The sequence below is a fragment of the Callorhinus ursinus genome, unplaced genomic scaffold, assembly GCF_003265705.2.
Source record: "Callorhinus ursinus isolate GAN/ISIS: 27379988/994484 unplaced genomic scaffold, GSC_fseal_2.0 scaffold9, whole genome shotgun sequence".
NCBI classification, from domain to species: Eukaryota; Metazoa; Chordata; class Mammalia; order Carnivora; family Otariidae; genus Callorhinus; species Callorhinus ursinus.
In genome coordinates, this window is record NW_027397071.1 from 61525589 (window position 1) to 61543080 (window position 17492).

General features: G+C 37.8%; 1 protein-coding gene across 8 annotated transcripts in view; it reads left to right on the top strand.

Annotated features, from left to right (window-relative positions):
- Positions 1 to 17492, top strand: part of FAF1 (Fas associated factor 1) — a 487148-nt gene that overhangs the window by 223940 nt on the left and 245716 nt on the right. The window lies entirely within an intron of this gene.

Genomic DNA, 17492 nt, shown 5'->3' on the forward strand with positions numbered 1-17492 from the left:
CTAAACAAAAAGGAAATTAGTAAATTGTTTTAAAACAAAAATAAATATGTATAAATAATAAAATATCTATCTCTATATCAATAAAACCTGAAATTGAGATGAAATGGAGAGTTTCACATAAAATTAAAAGTACTAAAATTAGTACAAGAAGAAATAGATAACCTGAAAAAAATGATAACCATTAAAGAAACTGAATTAACAATCAAAAATTTCATATGCCACTCCTTCCCCCTCTCCTACCCCAGAGGATTTCCATGGTGAAATTTTACTAAATCTTCATGAAACAGAATATTCCAATCTTAAATTCTTCCCAGAGGGATTGCTGCCTATCTTATAATGCTCATAGAATCTTGATACCAAAACCAGAAAAAGATAATGTAAGAAAATTATCTCAACTTGTAACCAGAGACTATAAAAATGAGTAGGTAAACTTTTCTTTGCCACTCTCAGCTTTACCATTTAATGATCTCTTTTTCCCCTGTCCCTAATCCACTACGTTCAAATGGCATTTCTCTCCAAATTCAAATGGTGTTACTAATATTTAAATGAACCAGTAGCCCTCTTTTGAAAAACATAACTTGATTATGTTTTTCCCCTGCTCAAACCCCTCTACTAGCTTTTCATCACACCTAGAATAAAAGCCAAGTTCCTTACTATGACCTATGAAGGATTTACATAATCGTGTTCCTGACCTTCTCCCTCATTTCATCTCTCTCTTATCACTCTCCTTCTGGCTCATAGCTTGCCAGCCGCACTGGCCTACTTGCTCTTCTTTAAACATTCTAAATGTGCTTCCACTTCAGGGCATTTGCCTGTTCCCCTGCCTGGAATGATCTTCCATCAATAATCAACTTGGCTTATTTCTTTACTTTATTCAGTCCCCTACTCAAATGTCACATCCTCAGAGAGACTTTTCTTGATCCCCCTGTCTAAAACAGCCCCTCTGTCATACTTTCTCCCTTTATCTTGCTTTATCACTGCAATGCATTACTTTAGTAATATATTAATATTTCTTGTTCATTTTCTTTATCACAATGTAAAGCTATAAGCAATCAGGGACTTTTTTTGTTCACTGGTATATTGTCAGCAGCTAAAAGAGTGCCTAAAACATACTAGGTACTTAGAAATATTTGTAGAATAAATATTGTGAAGTGACACAGTCGTAAGGATATTTGCCTCTTAAAGACCAAAGCTAAGGAGTGAAGTTCTAGTGGTGGGATATGAAGCATTATGCAGAATGGAGATTAAATATCTGGGGAACAGAAGATCTTAAAAATGTTTCATAAATGTAACGAGCTAGATAATCTGCACTTCTTGGCATGAGGTTAGGCTTTATTTTTGTCCAATGTTCCTTATGGTTTTTCTTCATCAAAATATGGAGTAATGGAAGAAGCTCTGGCTTTATAGACTATTCAGTTCTATATTTGCCCTACACTGGCTTTTTGGCCTCAGGCAACATTTTTCCTCCCTGAGACTTGTTTCCTTAGTGTTATTTCATGTATGGCTGTCTTCTCCAACCAGATCCTGAGCTGTGAAAAGCAAGAACATTCTTAATGAACATCTTCCTCAGTTTATGAAGTTGTATGTATGTAAAAAGCCCTTAATAACAAATATTTTTGTAATGAATAAGAAAAGTTTCATGACTAATTGAGGAATGTGATTTCTGGTCCATGCATTTGTAGTCTCTCCATTGGCTGTTGTGCTAATTGTCAAATTCATCATAAAGTGTTTTTCAGATAAATTGAGAGTCCATCTATCATGTTATTCATGAAGGATGTCTATTATTCACTCATTTACCAGATACAGATTGAGTACCATCTTACAATGTGTTAAGTTATTATTCTAGGTACTAGGGATACAATAAGGAACAAGATGACAAAGTGCCTGCTTTCATGGGGTTTACAATATAGTATGTGTAGAGGTGGGGGGACAGGCAACAAAGTATAAAAACGTAAGAAAAAATATTAGGTGATAATAAGTACTTTCTAGAGAACTGAAATAGAGTGACATGATAAGAATTGGGTGGCTACTGTAGATTGTAAGCTCAGGAAAGGCCTCTCCGAAGATTTACTGTTTAAGCTGAGACATGGTGGTTGAGGAGCCATTCAAGTGAAGAGCAGAAGAAAAAATATTCTAGGTAAGGGAAATAGCGCCAAAGCTTTCAGGCCATGTATAAATATAGTTGGAGAAGGTTGAAATATTTTTGGATTTGGTATTACTAGTGATCACTTGCTAGAAAAGGACTGAGGGGATGTCTTGGTAATAAGATAGTCTTTTCAACTTGTTTTGGTCTTGTTCTAGTAAGTGATGAAAATGTCCAGTTCCATTTTAGTTATATAGATATTTTTCATTTTATGGAAAGGTGACAGAAAGCAAGGTGTCCCTTGTATAGTAGTCCCTTTTACTAGTAGTAATTGAGTCGTGGTGTTGAACTTTGACCTTTTATACTGGGAGGATGGTTCCAGTTAATATTTTAATGACTTCTATGAGGGTGTTTTTGAGCTCTGGTCATGCAGTCAAACATATGGTCTGCTTGTGTGGCCTCTGAGTTGTGAAGTTGCTGTTAACTATGGCTTTGAATTAATTGCTATTGTACAGGCAGGGGTAAATCCAGGGTGCTAATTGGGACTCTTGTGATAGTTGAGTAAACCACTGGTGTTAATATATATGGCTTTCATTCTTTCTTTCTTTCTTTCTTTCTTTTTTTTTTCCCCATGGAAAACCAGTGGTGGGAAATCAGGTAATGGTAGTCTTGAATTAAGCAAAAGTAGGGTGTTATATTTTCCAGTGGGTGCTGTGGAAGGAATTGAGGGGTAATGAGTCAAGATATCTGAGTTGTAGCCCCAGCTCTGCCACAGAATCACTGTATGACTGTAGATAGGTCACTCCTCTGCTCTGGGCCTCAGATACTACCAGAAAATAAAGAGATTCTTCTAGATTCTTAGGCATCTGTGGTGCCATTCATTCTTCCTTTCCTTTAGGGTTCTAATCAGTGGATTATACACACAAAAATTAGTATTTAAATTAGAAAACAAAACTGCTTTAATGGCCAGACAAGTACACAATAGAACATGTGGTTTGTTGGTTGGTTGTGTTTGTTTATTTGTTTGTTTGTTTATTTTTATAGTACATCATTAGTTTTTTATGTACTGTTCCATGATTCATTAGTTGCGTATAACACCCAGTGCCCATAACATCACATGTCCTCCTTAATGCCCGTCACCCAGTTACTACATGCCCCCACTCACCTCCCCTTCCACAACCCTCAGTTTGTTTCCCAAAGTCAAGAGTCTGTCATGGTTTGTCTCCCTCTCTGATTTCTTCCCATTCAGTTTTCCCTCCCTTCCCCTATGATCCTCTGTGCTATTTCTTATGTTCCACATATGAGTGAAACCGTATAATAATTGTCTTTCTCTGATTGACTTATTTCACTTAGCATAATACCCTCCAGTTCCATCCATGTCGATGTAAATGGTAGGTATTCATTCTTTCTGATAGCTGAATAATATTCCATTATATATACGAACCACATCTTCTTTGTCCATTCATCTGTTGAAGGACATCTCAGCTCTTTCCACAGTTTGGCTATTGTGGACATTGCTGCTATGAACATTGGGATGCAGGTGCCCCTTCTTTTCACTACATCTGTATCTTTGGGGTAAATACCCAGTACTGCAATTGCTGGGTTGTAGGGTAGCTCTATTTTTAATGTCTTTGAGGAACCTCTGTACTGTTTTCCAGAGCGGCTGTACCAGCTTGCATTCTCACCAACAGTGTAAGAGGGTTCCCCTTTTTCCACATCCTTATCAACATTTGTTGCTCCCTGTTTTGTTCGTTTTAGCCATTCTAACTGGTGTAAGGTGGGATCTCATTGTGATTTTTATTTGTATTTCCCTGATGACAAGTGATGTGGAGTGTTTTTTCATGTGTCTTTTGGCCATTTGGATGTCTTTGGAGAAGTGTCTGTTCATGTTTTCTGCCCATTTCTCGACTGGATTTTTTGTTTTTTGGGTGTTGAGTTTGATAAGTTCTTTATAGATCTTGGATACCAGCCCTTTATCTGTACTGTCATTTGCAAATATCTTCTCCCATTCTGTGAGTTGCCTTTTAGTTTTGTTGACTATTTCCTTTGCCATGCAGAAGCCTTTTTTCTTAATGAAGTCCTAATAGATCATCTTTGCTTTTGTTTCCCTTGCCTTTGAAGATGTGTCTTGCAAGAAGTTGCTGTGGCCGAGGTCAAAGAGGTTACTGCCTGTGTTCTCCTCTAGGATTTTGAGGATTCCTGTCTCACATTTAGGTCTTTCATCCATTTTGAGTTTATCTTTGTGTGTGATGTTAAGAAAATGGTCCAGTTTCATTCTTCTGCATGTGGCTGTCCAATTTTCGCAGCACCATTTATTCAAGAGACTTTTTTTCCATTGGATATTCTTTCCTGCTTGTCGAAGATTAGTTGACCATAGAATTGAGGATCCATTTCTGGGGTCTCTATTCTCTTGATCAGTGTGTCTGTTTTTGTGCCAGTACCATGCTGTCTTGATGTTTACAGCTTGGTAATATAGCATCAAGTCAGGCATTATGATGCCCCCAGCTTTGTTTTTTTTTCAGCAATCCCCTGGTGATCTGGGGTCTTTTCTGGTTCCATACAAATTTTAGGATTGCTTGTTCCCACTGTGTGAAAAATGCTGATGGTATTTTGAGAGGGATTGCATTGAATGTGTAGATTGCTCTGGGCAGCATAGACATTTTCACAATGTTTATTCTTCCAATTCATGAGCATGGAATATTTTTCCATCTCTTTGTGTCTTCCTCAATTTCTTTCATAAATGTTCTGTAGTTTCTAGAGTAAAGATCCTTTACCTCTTTGGTTAGACTTATTCCTAGGTATCTTATGGTTTTTGGTGCTATTGTAAATGGAATAGATTCCTTGATTTCTCTTTCTTCAGTCACATTGTTGATGTATAGAAATGCAACTGATTTCTGTGCATTGATTTTGTATCCTGCCATGTTGCTGAATTGCTGTATGAGTTCTGGCAGTTTGGGGGTGGAGTCTTTTGGGTTTTCTACATAAAGTATCATGTCATCTGTGAAGAGTGAGAGTTTGACTTCTTCTTTGCCAATTTGAATGTCTTTGATTTCTTTTTGTTGTCTGATTGCTGAGGCTAGGACTTCTAGTCCTATGTTGAACAATAATGGTGGTAGTGGGCATCCCTGTCGTCTTCCTGACCGTAAGGGAAAAGCTCTCAGGTTTTCCCCATTGAGAATGATACTTGCTGTGGGCTTTTTGTGGATGGCTTTTATGATATTGAGGTATGTTCCCTGTATCCCTATATTTTTTAATCAGGAAAGGATGCTGTATTTTGTCAAATGTTTTTTTCTACATCAATTGAGAGGATCATATGGTTCTTGTCTTTTATTAATGTGATCTATCATGTTGAATGATCTGCAAATGTTGAACCTCCCTTGCCTCCCAGGAATAAATACCACTTGGTTGTGGTGAATAACCCTTTTAATGCACTGTTGGATCCTATTGACTAGTATCTTGGTGAGTATTTTGGCATCAATGTTCATCAGGGATATTGGTCTGTAGTTCTCCTTTTTGATGGGGTCTTTGTCTGGTTTTGGGATCAAGGTAATCCTGGCCTCATAGAATGAGTTTGGAAGTTTTCCTTCCCTTTCTATTTTTTGAAACAGCTTCGGTAGAATAGGTATTAATTTCTTCTTTAAATGTTTGGTAGAATTCCCCTGGGAAGCCCTCTGGCCCTGGACTCTTGATTACTGCTTCAATTTCCTTGGTGGTTATTGGTCTGTTCAGATTTTCTGTTTTTTCCTGTTTCAGTTTTGGTAGTTTATAAGTTTCCAGGAATGCATCCATTTCTTCCAAATTGCCTAATTTGTTGGCATATAGTTGCTCATAATATGTTTTTATAATTGTCTGTATTTCCTTAGTGTTGGTCATGATCTCTCCCCTTTCATTCATGATTTCATTAATTTGGGTCCTTTCTCTTTTCTTTTGGGTAAGTCTGGTCGGAGGTTTATCGATCTTATTAATTCTTTCAAAGAACCAGTTTCTATTGTTGTTGATATGTTCTACTGTTCTACTGGTTTCTACCTCATTGAAATGAAATTCTCCTGCTTGGTTTAGGCTTTATTTGCTGTTCTTTCTCCAGGCCCTTTAGATGTAAAGTTAGCTTGTGTATTTGGGCTTTTTCTAATTTTTTGAGAGAGGCTGGTGTTGCAATGTACTTCCCTCTTAGGACTGCCTTTGCTGTATCCCAGAGGTTTTGAACCAATGTGTTTTCATTCTCATTAGTTTCCATGAATTTTTAAAATTCTTCTTTAATATCCTGGTTGACCGATTCATTCGTTAGCAGGATGGTCTTTAACCTTCAAGTGTTTGAGTTCTTTCCAAATTTCCTCTTGTGATTGAAATCAAGTTTCAAAGCATTGTGATCTGAAAATATCCAGGGAAGAATCTCAATCTTTTGGTATCGGTTGAGACCTGATTTGTGACCCAACATGTGATCTGTTCTGGAGAAAGTTCATGTGTACTTGAGAAGAATGAGTATTTTGTTGTTTTAGGAATATTCTGAATATAACTGTGAAGGCCCTCTGGTCCAGTGTATCATTCAAAGCCCTTGTTTCTTTGTTGATCTTCTGCTTAGATAATCTGTCCATTGCTGTGAGTGGTGTGTTGAAGTCTTCTACTCTTAATGTATTACTATTAATGTGTTTCTTTACTTTGGTTATTAATTGGTTTATATAAGGCTGCTCCCATGTTGGGGGCATAAATATTTACAGTTGTTAGATCCTCTTGTTGAATAGACCCTTTAAGTATGATATAGTTTCCTTCCACGTCTCTTCCTACAGTCTATGATTTAAAATCTAGTTTGTCTGATATGAGGATTGCTACCCCAGGTTTCTTTTGAGGTCTATTAGCATGGTAAATGGTTCTTCACTCCCTCAGTTTCAGTGTGGAGGTGTCTTTAGGTCTAAAATGAGTCTCTTGTGAACCATGAGAGACTATGGACTCTGAGAAACAAACTGAGGGTTTTGGGGGTGGGGGTGGGGGAATGGGTTAGCCTGGCGATGGATATTAAAGAGGGCACATACCGAATGGAGAGCACTGGGTGTTATATGCAAACAATGAATCATGGAACACTGCATCAAAAACTAATGATGTATGGTGATTAAAATAACATAATAAAATAAAATGAGTCTCTTGTAGACAGCATATGGATAGGTCTTGCTTTTTTATCCAATCTGATACCCTGTGTCTTTTGATTGGAGTGTTTAGCCCATTTACAATCAGAGTAACTATTGAAAGATATGAATTTAATGCCATTGTATTGCCTGTAAAGTCCCTATTTCTGTAGAGTGTCACTGTTTCTTTCTGGTCTGTGTTACTCTTGGGGTCTCTCTCCACTTAAGGATCCCCATAATATTTCTTTCAGGGCTGGCTTGGTAGTCCCATATTCTTTCATTTTCTGTCTGTCCTGGAAGCTCTTTATCTCTCCTTCCATTCTGAATGACAGCCTTGCTGGATAAAGAATTCTTGGCTGCATGTTCTTCTCATTTAGTACCCTGAATATATCATGCCAGCCCTTTCTGGCCTCCAGGTTTCTGTGGAAAGGTCTGAGGTTAGTTGGATGTTCCTCCCTCTCTACATAAGGAATCTCTTGTCTCGAGCTGCTCTCAGGATAACCTCTTTTACTCTAAAATTTTCCAGCTTCACTATTATATGTTGGGGTGTTGATCTATTTTTATTGATTTTGGGAGGGGTCCTCTCTGCCTCATGGACATGAATGCTTGTTTCCTTCCCCAGTTTAGGGAAGTTCTCAGCTATGATTTGCTCAAATATACCGTCTGGCCCTCACTCTCTCACCTCCGCTTCAGGCACACCAATAATTCTGACATTTGTTCATTTCAAAGCATCATTAAATTCTTGAAGCCTTTCTTCATGGGCTCTGAGTTGTCTCTCCTTTCCTCTACTTCCTTCCTTTCCATCAGCCTGTCTTCTAGATCACTTACTCTCTCTTCTGCCTCATTCACCCTGATAGAGCATCCAATTTAGACTGCATCTCAGTTATAGCATTTTTAAGTTTGGCCTGATTAGATCTCATTTCTGCACTTGGAGATTCTCTACTGTCTTTTATGCTTTTTCAAGCCCAGCTATTAACTTAATAATTGCTATCCTGAATTCCATTTCTGACATCTTACTTATGTCCATATTGATTAGCTCTGTGGCAGAGAACATTACCTCTGGTTCTTTCTTTTGCGATGAATTCCTCCTTCTAGTCAGTTTGCCCAGAGAAGAATGGGTGAGCGAGTGAGCAGAGTCCAAAATATCAATCCCAACCCAAGCAGAGTATACCCTAGACAAATTCAAGGCAGCTGGAAACCAAAACAAAAGCAAACAAAAAGCAGAACAGAACAAACAAGAAAAAGAGGGGAGGGAAAGGCGGGTTGGTGGGGAGAGAGTATAATCTCACAGGATGGACAAAGCTTGTTTGTCTATCACTTGCTCCTGAGTGAATTTTGGTCTGTGTGTTAGAAGATACTACCTCCCAAAATTGCAAGGAAAGCAAAACTTATCTATATACAAAAATAAAATTGAATAGAGTTAAAAAAGAACTGAAATGAAGCCTATATCTATTAAATGTAGATGTGAAAAATAAAAGTTAAAAAGCAACTTAAAAACATAAGTTGGTAAAATAAGAAACTAGTTGAAACGGGTAAAAGGTAAAATAAAGAAATGGAAAATTTTAGACTGAAATATAACTGAATTATGAGAAAAAACCTCAAACTCAATATATTATTTTCCCCTGGCGCTAGAGTTTTGCAGTCTTATGGGATAGGTAACCTAGTTTGCACTTATTATTCCAGATTGTCTTCCTGGGGGAGGGGCCTCCTGTGCTGCTTCTCAGGTATCTTTACCTGGGCAGAGTTGTACTGCCCCTTGCCAGGGGGCTGGGCTAAGTGTAAGCTGGTCCTCTTTGTGGTTTTTGTTCCCTGGAGGTTTTCCGCACCTCTTTAGATCAGAATAAAAATAGCCGTGCCTCGACCTCCGGCCCAGAGCCAAAAGATCGAGGTCCCCCCTCTTCGATAAGGAACAAACAGTCTTCCCCTTTGTGTGTGCCAAACTCTGCAGACTCTTGTGGTGTGTGCCCACTTTAATATTCCTAGGGGGAGTCTGAGGGACCTGCGCATGTCACTGCCCTTTGTGTGCCTTGGGACTGAGAGGGGTTGCAGGCTTGTGCATGTACTCCACTCCACTGCTCCCAGGCCACGGCTGGGTGTTGCTGTACTGTCCTTTCCGGGGCTGCCACCACCCTGAGAGCTGTTGCCCAGTTTTGGGTGCAGCTGTTTCGCTCCTCCCAGGGGACTCCCAGGGGATGGTAAACAGCCCACACATTCCAGTCCTTTTCATGGTGCTCAGGTAGAGAGCAGTCACCCAGCTGGCTTGCCGTTTATGGCGACACAAGCTGAGAGTCCCCTCCTGGAGTTGCCGACCATAACTAGTTTCCCCTCTCCATTGCTTGGGCACTCTACCTGTTCAAGCATCCCTGTTCGTTCTGTCTCCTGGGATCCTGAGACCACAATGACCCACCTAGAATTCTGCCCTTTTCATCCCCTGAGCCCCTTTCACAAAGTGAACATGTGGTTTATACTTGAATCCTAAGTGAAGTCTTTTACCTTTCACTCCAGATCTAAATCTTAGGAACTACATACTTAGGTAGCCTATAGAAAGAGTTAAGACTGGGTCTTTAGAGCCTTATGGCCTGGTGCAATAGCCCTGCCTCACCAACCCACTTACAGTAGGATTGACAGCTTTTAGAGAGCTCATGGCAAGCTTTGTTCAGGTCTGTCTACCACAGAGGGTAAGAAGTAGGAGGGAATTCAGTGCACTTGGGCATAAGAAGTGAAAGAGAAGCTGCTGGGGTTTAGTCCCTGTCTTCTGTGAAACCTAACCTAGTACAATGTGACCTTGTGAATAATTCCAATAGTCTCTTCTCTTCCTCTGGGAGAAACAGGTGTAGAATAGGGAAAAATGCTACAAGTGTTCTCATTAAAACTTCCTTTGTGGGAAGAACTGTCATGGGCAGAAACAGTGTACCCTTATGAGCAGAGGCAGAAATTTGAAGAAAAGCAGATGAAACATTGTTCACAGGATCCTTGAGGTCTCTAACTCCATATTTGATATGTGCTTCCCTATACCCATTAAGCATGGTATGATAAGGGAAGGAATGAAGTATTCCTCCTGTCTGTAGCTTCTGTAACCATCCAGCAGTTCTGGTAATAAGTATCCACCTGTGCTCCTAGCCTTGTTTCTAGCTAAGAGGTGTATTGATATTCATATAAACATAGTATACCTTTTTCTTTTTCTCGTTCCAGTCCGTCCCACCCTATACTGAGACCATTCTAGACACTCATCTGCCCCCATTATCCCAACTAAGAAAGATAATTTGTGGGATTCAGTTATTTGAAGGACATACTGAGAATGCCTCCAAATAACTCTCATTCTATTTCTGTTTTCCCAAACACCTCACAATCTCTGCACAAATGTTACTCCTTATAATATTTTTCACGCTTTTGTGTGCATCCTATTTTCACTTTTGGTATATTCCCTTAGTGCAGGAAGAGTCACACCTATAAGAGCTCTGTCTTAGAATGAGAGGAAAGCTCAAGGATATCTTCTTTGGAGGGCGTTAAAGCAACCTTCTAATCCAGTCACATTTTATGATTGGGAAAACTGAGGTACAGAAAGAAGTTAAATGGTCTGTTAGGCCTTAGCTTCTTCGCCCAGAATGATCAGGTTGATAATTTCTGCCTCCTTGTGCTTTGGAAAGAGGCAATGTGATTAAATAAGAATACATGTGAGCATTGGGCAGGTCACAGAGCTAGTTAACGGATGAGCCAGGACTTGGCTGTCATTGAACTCTTAACTAACTCCAAACCATTCAGAGTACCTCTGAGCACTACTTAAAAGGTCAGAGTGTATATGGTCCTCAGCATAAAGTCTCATTTCAGCCTAGTTCATGTGTAAAGTAGATGTTCAATAAATCCTTTAAATGGATAAGACAAAGTGATACAGCTCCTTTAGGAAGAAACAAACAGCTTTCAATGGGGGAGTTTTTTTTTTAAGTATTTTTATTTTCAAACAAGGGGAAAAAAGCTACAAAGACTTTAACCTTTAAATAATTTGCTGAGATGTCATTTGAAATGGTGTTCTATGAGTGTGTCTTCTTCATGGTGGCTTTTTATTGATTTTAGCAGTGTGGTAGAAAGACCTTAAATGGCCTATACATGATAGTTTTCTGAAAACTTCATATATGCAAGTAAATGTTTTTAATGGATCAATTAAATTTTTCTTCCAAAATGCTTTACAAAATAACTTTTTTGTTGTTGTTTTTACAAAAGGATATTACCTGTGGGAATATTTTACCAGTGTTATAATCATTATAATTGATATCAGTTTGATATATCATTCTTAGAGTAACTTATTATTTCTCAAGAATAAATGGATATAAGCAATGTTTCCAGTACATTATTGTGATTGCTGTTGAACTTAAATTTAATTCTAGTGACTATTATTATTAGAGTTTGTAAAAGTAAAATTAGGAAATATTGGTTTGGTAAATGTTTCTTAATAAGGGGTTACTGAAAAGTGGCTCATTTTTAAGAAGAGGACATTTCCCTGAAGTTATGCATCCTGGATGAAAGAAGAAACTTGTCCCCAATTAAAGCATTGATGGAGTTCACAACACATCTAATTGGATTGATGTACCAAACCCATTTATACAGTTTACTGCCTGTCTTGATAGGTTGGTGACTACTGAGATTAGCTTGTTAACATCACACTTTGAAAAAGAATTGTAGGTATTCTCTATAGTTGATTTAATGAACAGTCAGAAACTTGGTCACTAATTCATGAAACAAAAATCAGTATATATGTAAATGTAATTTTTTTTGCTTTCTTCCATTTTGTCTACATGGGTAGAATTATGTTTTGACAGTTTTGCTATTAACTACTTGATGGATCACAATATATCACTATCACCACTAATTACCACATTTTGATTAATCTTATATACTTTGGTTAATACATTTTGCAGTATGCAATATGTCACTATATTGATAAACAGTAATTATAGACATAAAGACACCTGAACTTGAAATTATCATGAAAAATGTTATTAAGAATTATGTGAAACCAAATGTTTGTTTATCTAGACATATTTGCCAGCAAAGAAAGCAATTAAAAGTAGCTGCAGAGTAAGAGGCCAACCTTCGTTAAACACGTGGTTTTAAGATTGTTACAGAACTTGTGGTGATGATAAGATGGTGTCTTGGAGGATGTTAACAACTGTAGCAGAGTGTTAATTAAGAATGATGTAATCTGCAGCTCAGAATTATTAGTATCATATGTTAGTTTAGCTGGACAGGAGCAAAACCTAGTTTCAGTGATGATGAGGGCTCAAGTTGTATTTATAGTGGAAAGATTAACATTTTATTTTTATGCTGTTCCTGAGACAATTTAAAAATCCTGAATGAAATACAGTCAAATGTAAACATCAAGTCCCTAGCTCATTTACATATGTGCCAGATTTCCAAACTGATTGCTATTTGAACCTAATCTGTCATTGCTGGCTGCATTAGCTACAACAAACATTACATTTACATATTGATTTCTTATTTTGTTTTAGTGTAAATAATCCATAATTATAGTAAATTTGGTCTTTTGTTGACAAGAGCTCATATGACTCTGTAAGTTTAGAATGGAAATTTAAATTGCCATGTGTGATGCTTTTTAATTTAAAATCTTGTTGTCTCTGAAAGGATAAAAAGATCACGGTAGATCATAAAATATTCCCAGAAACAAAAAGGAGAACATTTTATAGGGCCTTTTGGAAAGATATAAATTATAAAGTATTAATGAAAAATTCAATAGCATATTCCAAGATCATTATTTACATTTTTCTAATAAAGATTCACAGTAATTTGAAAGAAATTACTGTTTTTGCTTCAAATTCAGGTCATATTTAAAAAATAAAATCTACTGGAAATGAACCCCCTAAGCCTATTATTTTTTACTGACATATCTGTTTAAAATATCTAGTACAAGAAAAGAAATAGCATACACACATAGCAGGATTGAAACAGGAGATATTTTTGATCCCGATATTGGTGTTAATGCTTTGCTTATTGTAACTACATACACAGCATTGATTTGAGAAGTATGAATTCATTGGCAACAAACCATATGTGTCAGTGGAAATAATAGTATTATTAACTAGCAGTGGCAACAAATCCGTGGTTTCCATTTACATTGATTAAAAAGCATGTTGTATTTTTGAAATTAAAAATATGGGACCCGGGGTGTCTGCGTGGCTCAGGTCATGATCCCAGCCGGGATCTTGGAATTGAGCCCTGTGTTGGGTTCCCTGCCCCCCCCCCCCCACGCTTACTCTGTCACACTCTCCCTCTCTCTATCTCAAATAAATAAATAAATAAATAAAATCTTAAAAAAAAAAAAATGGGACCCAGGGCACCTGGGTGGCTGAGTCGTTAAGCGTCTGCCTTTGGCTCAGGTCATGATCCCAAGGTCCTGGGATCAAGCCCCGCATCTGGCTCCCTGCTCAGCGGGAATCCTGCTTCTCCCTGTCTCACCCCCCCCTTGCTGAGTTCCTTCCCTCGCTGTGTCTCTCTCTGTCAAATAAAGAAATAAAATTCTTAAAAAATAAATAAAAAATAAAAAATGGGACCCATTTAATTGCAAGAATGGTAGCTATCAGATTGTTCAAGTATTTCTTTTTATGGTTTACATTTTTTATAGAGATATAATTTATGTACAATAAATGCACAATTGTTTTTTGCAAATTTATTTACAATTAAAAATTTTTTTTATTTGAGTGTATTTGACACACAATGTTACATTAGTTTCAGGCATACAACATAGTGATTCCACAAGTTTATACATTATGCTATGCTCACAAGTGTAGCTACTGTCACCATACAATGCTATTACAATTCATTGACTATATTCCTTACACTGTGCTTTTTATTTCTGTGACTGATTGTATAACTGAAAGCCTGTATCTCCTGCTCCCTTTAACCCATACCCCAACTAAAAATTCACAGTTCTTAAGTTTCTCCCAGTTACAAGAATTTTGACAAAAGCATATTGTTTTCTACCATAGATTTTAATGAGTGAGATTCTAATTGTGTGTGTGTGTGTGTGTGTGTGTGTGTGTGTGTGTGTGATTAACAGCCATTTAGAAGCTTATACGCAACTGATAGCAGTTGTTTACATGGTGCTATGAATACAGAAACTCTAAAAGCCCTTACATTAGTCAACTCAGGCTCCTGTAACAAAATACCGTAGACTGGGTGGCTTAAACAGCAGGCATTATTTCTCACAGTTCTGAGGCTGGGAAGTTCAAGATCAAGGTACTGGTAGATTTGGTTCCTGGTGAGAGCCATCTTCCTGTCTTGTAGATGGTTGCCTTGCTGTGTCCTCACTTGGCAGAGAGAGAAAAAGCTCTGGTCTCTCTTCCTCTTCTTTTAAGGACACTAATCCCATAATGGGCCCCACCCTCATGTTTTAGCTAAATTTAACCATCCAAAGGCCCTACCTGCAAATACCATCACATTGGGGATTAGGCTTTCAGCGTGTGAATTTAGCAGGGTCAAGGGATGGGGGAGGAAGGGTGGGACACAAACTTTCAGTCCATAAGAGCCCTGAAACCTGTCTGAATTTGTTGTATTTCCTAGTTTCGTTGTTTAATCTTGGTGGATTTATACTTTTATAACAGTGTTTCCCTTAGAACTGGTAACTGAGGCCAGTGTAGCCTGGCCAAATCTGCTAGCTGAAGAATTTAAGAGGGAATTCCTGATTCAAGGAATTGCTGGAAAGGAAATCCTTAAATTACTGTTATTATCCTTGATTCAGGATATCCTGCCTACTACCGTGCTACCCTGTGAAATGGGCCTGCTACTATTTGGCAGGAAGAAAGCCATTCCTCTTAATCAGGAATTAACAACAGGTATATAGTTACATGATGATCAAAAGATTGTTTCACTACCATAATGCAGCCTTAAGTTAACCTTGAAAAATCACTGCATCATACATACTAAATAACCATGTGCTTTCTGCATAAGTGAATTACTAAAGTGCTCTCTCAGTGTGAAATAAACTCAGTCAAGATAGTAGACTGTTACATTTATTTCATAATGTTACTTTTATCAATACTTGATCCATAGAGGCTAATAATTTATGGCTTTTTATGTCCACATGTATAAAAATGTATGTGTAGCTTCAAATTTATTTATTTACTGGGGCCTATGTGTTAAAATTTGCTATATATTATTTTTCCCTTATTAAAAAAAGCTAGGGGGGAATATAAAATGTGTTAAACTAATTCAGTGAATTAAAATGAAACTGGTACCTATTAGAAGACAGATATTTTATAGATGACCTCTTGATTTCTGATAAATATTCATAGTTAAATTGGAATAGGATCTCCCCAGGCAGAGGTGGACTATTCTGTTAATGAAAGGGCACTAGAAGTGTAAGACATTCTGGACAAAAAAGAAAGCAGAGAAGGGATGTTCTACCAGAACTATTTCTAGAATTGTGTTGGTGACTTCAATACTAATGCTTAGTTATAATACTGAGAATTTTAAGGGAGTGGCTGGCCTTCTTTTCCTTCCTTCCTTCCTTCCTTCCTTCCTTCCTTACTTCAGTTCCCTCTTTTATATCCTCTCCCTCATTGTAAAGATTTTATTTATTTATTTATGTATTTATGTATTTATTTATTTAATTTATTTAGGGGGGGAGAGTAGGAGGAGAAACAGAGGGAGAGGGAGAGAGAGAATCCCAAGCAGACTCTATGCTGAGCGTGGAGCCCAATGGGGGGCTTGATCCTGTGACCCTGAGACCATGACCTGAACTGAAATCAAGAGTCAAAGGCTCAACTGACTGAGCCACCCAGGCTCCTAGTCCCCCCACCATTCCCCGCCAATTTTAAAATGAAGAAACTGACTAGGGGAGTTAAGAGATGGTATATATGAAAATATCTAACACTTTATCTACTAATTGCTTAAAAATGTTAATGTTCATTGTAATATCATGTAGTGTATTATATTTTTTGCACATAGCCACTAGCTTTAAGCTTGGAACAATGTATGTGATTCTTATTACAGTTTGAACGTTAATTTCACTCTGAATTTGAAGGTAGAGTAATGGTAAGTATTAACAGCCCTTGTCTGTTTATAGAAACAAAATCATCTTTTTTTAAGATTTTATTTATTTATTTTAGAGAGAGAGACAGAGAGAGAGGGAGCACATAAGAGCGGGGGGAGGGGCAAAGGGAGAGAGAGAAGCACACTCACCGCTGAGCAGGGAGCCCAATTCGGGGCTCCATCCTGGGACCCTGAGATCATGACCTGAGCCAAAGGCAAATGCTTAACCGACTGAGCCATCCAGGCACCCCCAAAATCATCTTCTTGTTGGTAAATGAAAATGTTCTAACAGAAAGGAAAATCATGATGAAGAATAAAAAATTAAAAACCTTACAGTGAGGAGAGAATAGATATTCTATTGAAATCATTTTTTGCTATGGGTTAAAATTCAAACTGTTTTTAAAAAGGTTGTACATTTACCTACACCTTTCCTTTTCCCTCTAATTGAAGAGAAAACATGCCATTAAAAAAAAAATCATTTCATGGTATTTCTCACCTACCCACTTTGGTTGGCAGTCGTCCTAAGAGCTACTCTAAAGGTCAAAAGTTGAAGTAGAATTACTTTGCATTTTGAAGGTAAAAGAGAGACTGCTTGAAGGTGGATTATCTGAGGCTAACTATCCTAATCAACCTTTAGAAGACACTTAGAAAATTGCTCCTAGGTGCGATAACAGGTGAGGACTCAATTCATTCTGCTAAGTTGCAGCTAGAATCAGTTGCCTAGATGATATTTTAGCAATAAAGTCTTTGCAAATTATGCCAATCACCACAGTAAATTCTTTACAGCTTTCAACCCATTTCATTTCAATCCCCCCCCAAAAGAAAAACCCCTCAGAAAACCAAGAAACAAAACTACTCAGTTTACTTGCCAGCTTCTGTGGAAAGCCTCTGTGGTTAAATTTAGCTATTCTTCCTTTTTATTTCCATAGCACCCTGGGAGAAGTGGTATTAGAGTTCTTAGCAAACAGTACCAAAGATGAGTTGTAAGTTTGCTTGTCTCCCAGTCTCTCAATAAACTCAATGAAGGCAGAACTGTGATTTTATTGGGTTCCCTTCCCCAGTACCTGGAGGACAAATCCTGAGTTAGACCTGGGTCACTGCTACTTATTTTGTGTGTGTCATTAGGCAAGTAGGGTAACATCAGTTTTCTCATCTGTAAAATGGAAAATGATAATCATAACTTCATAAAGTTGACATGAAGTTCTTAATGCCTGATACATAGTAGCACTCATTAAAAGGTTACCCATCAT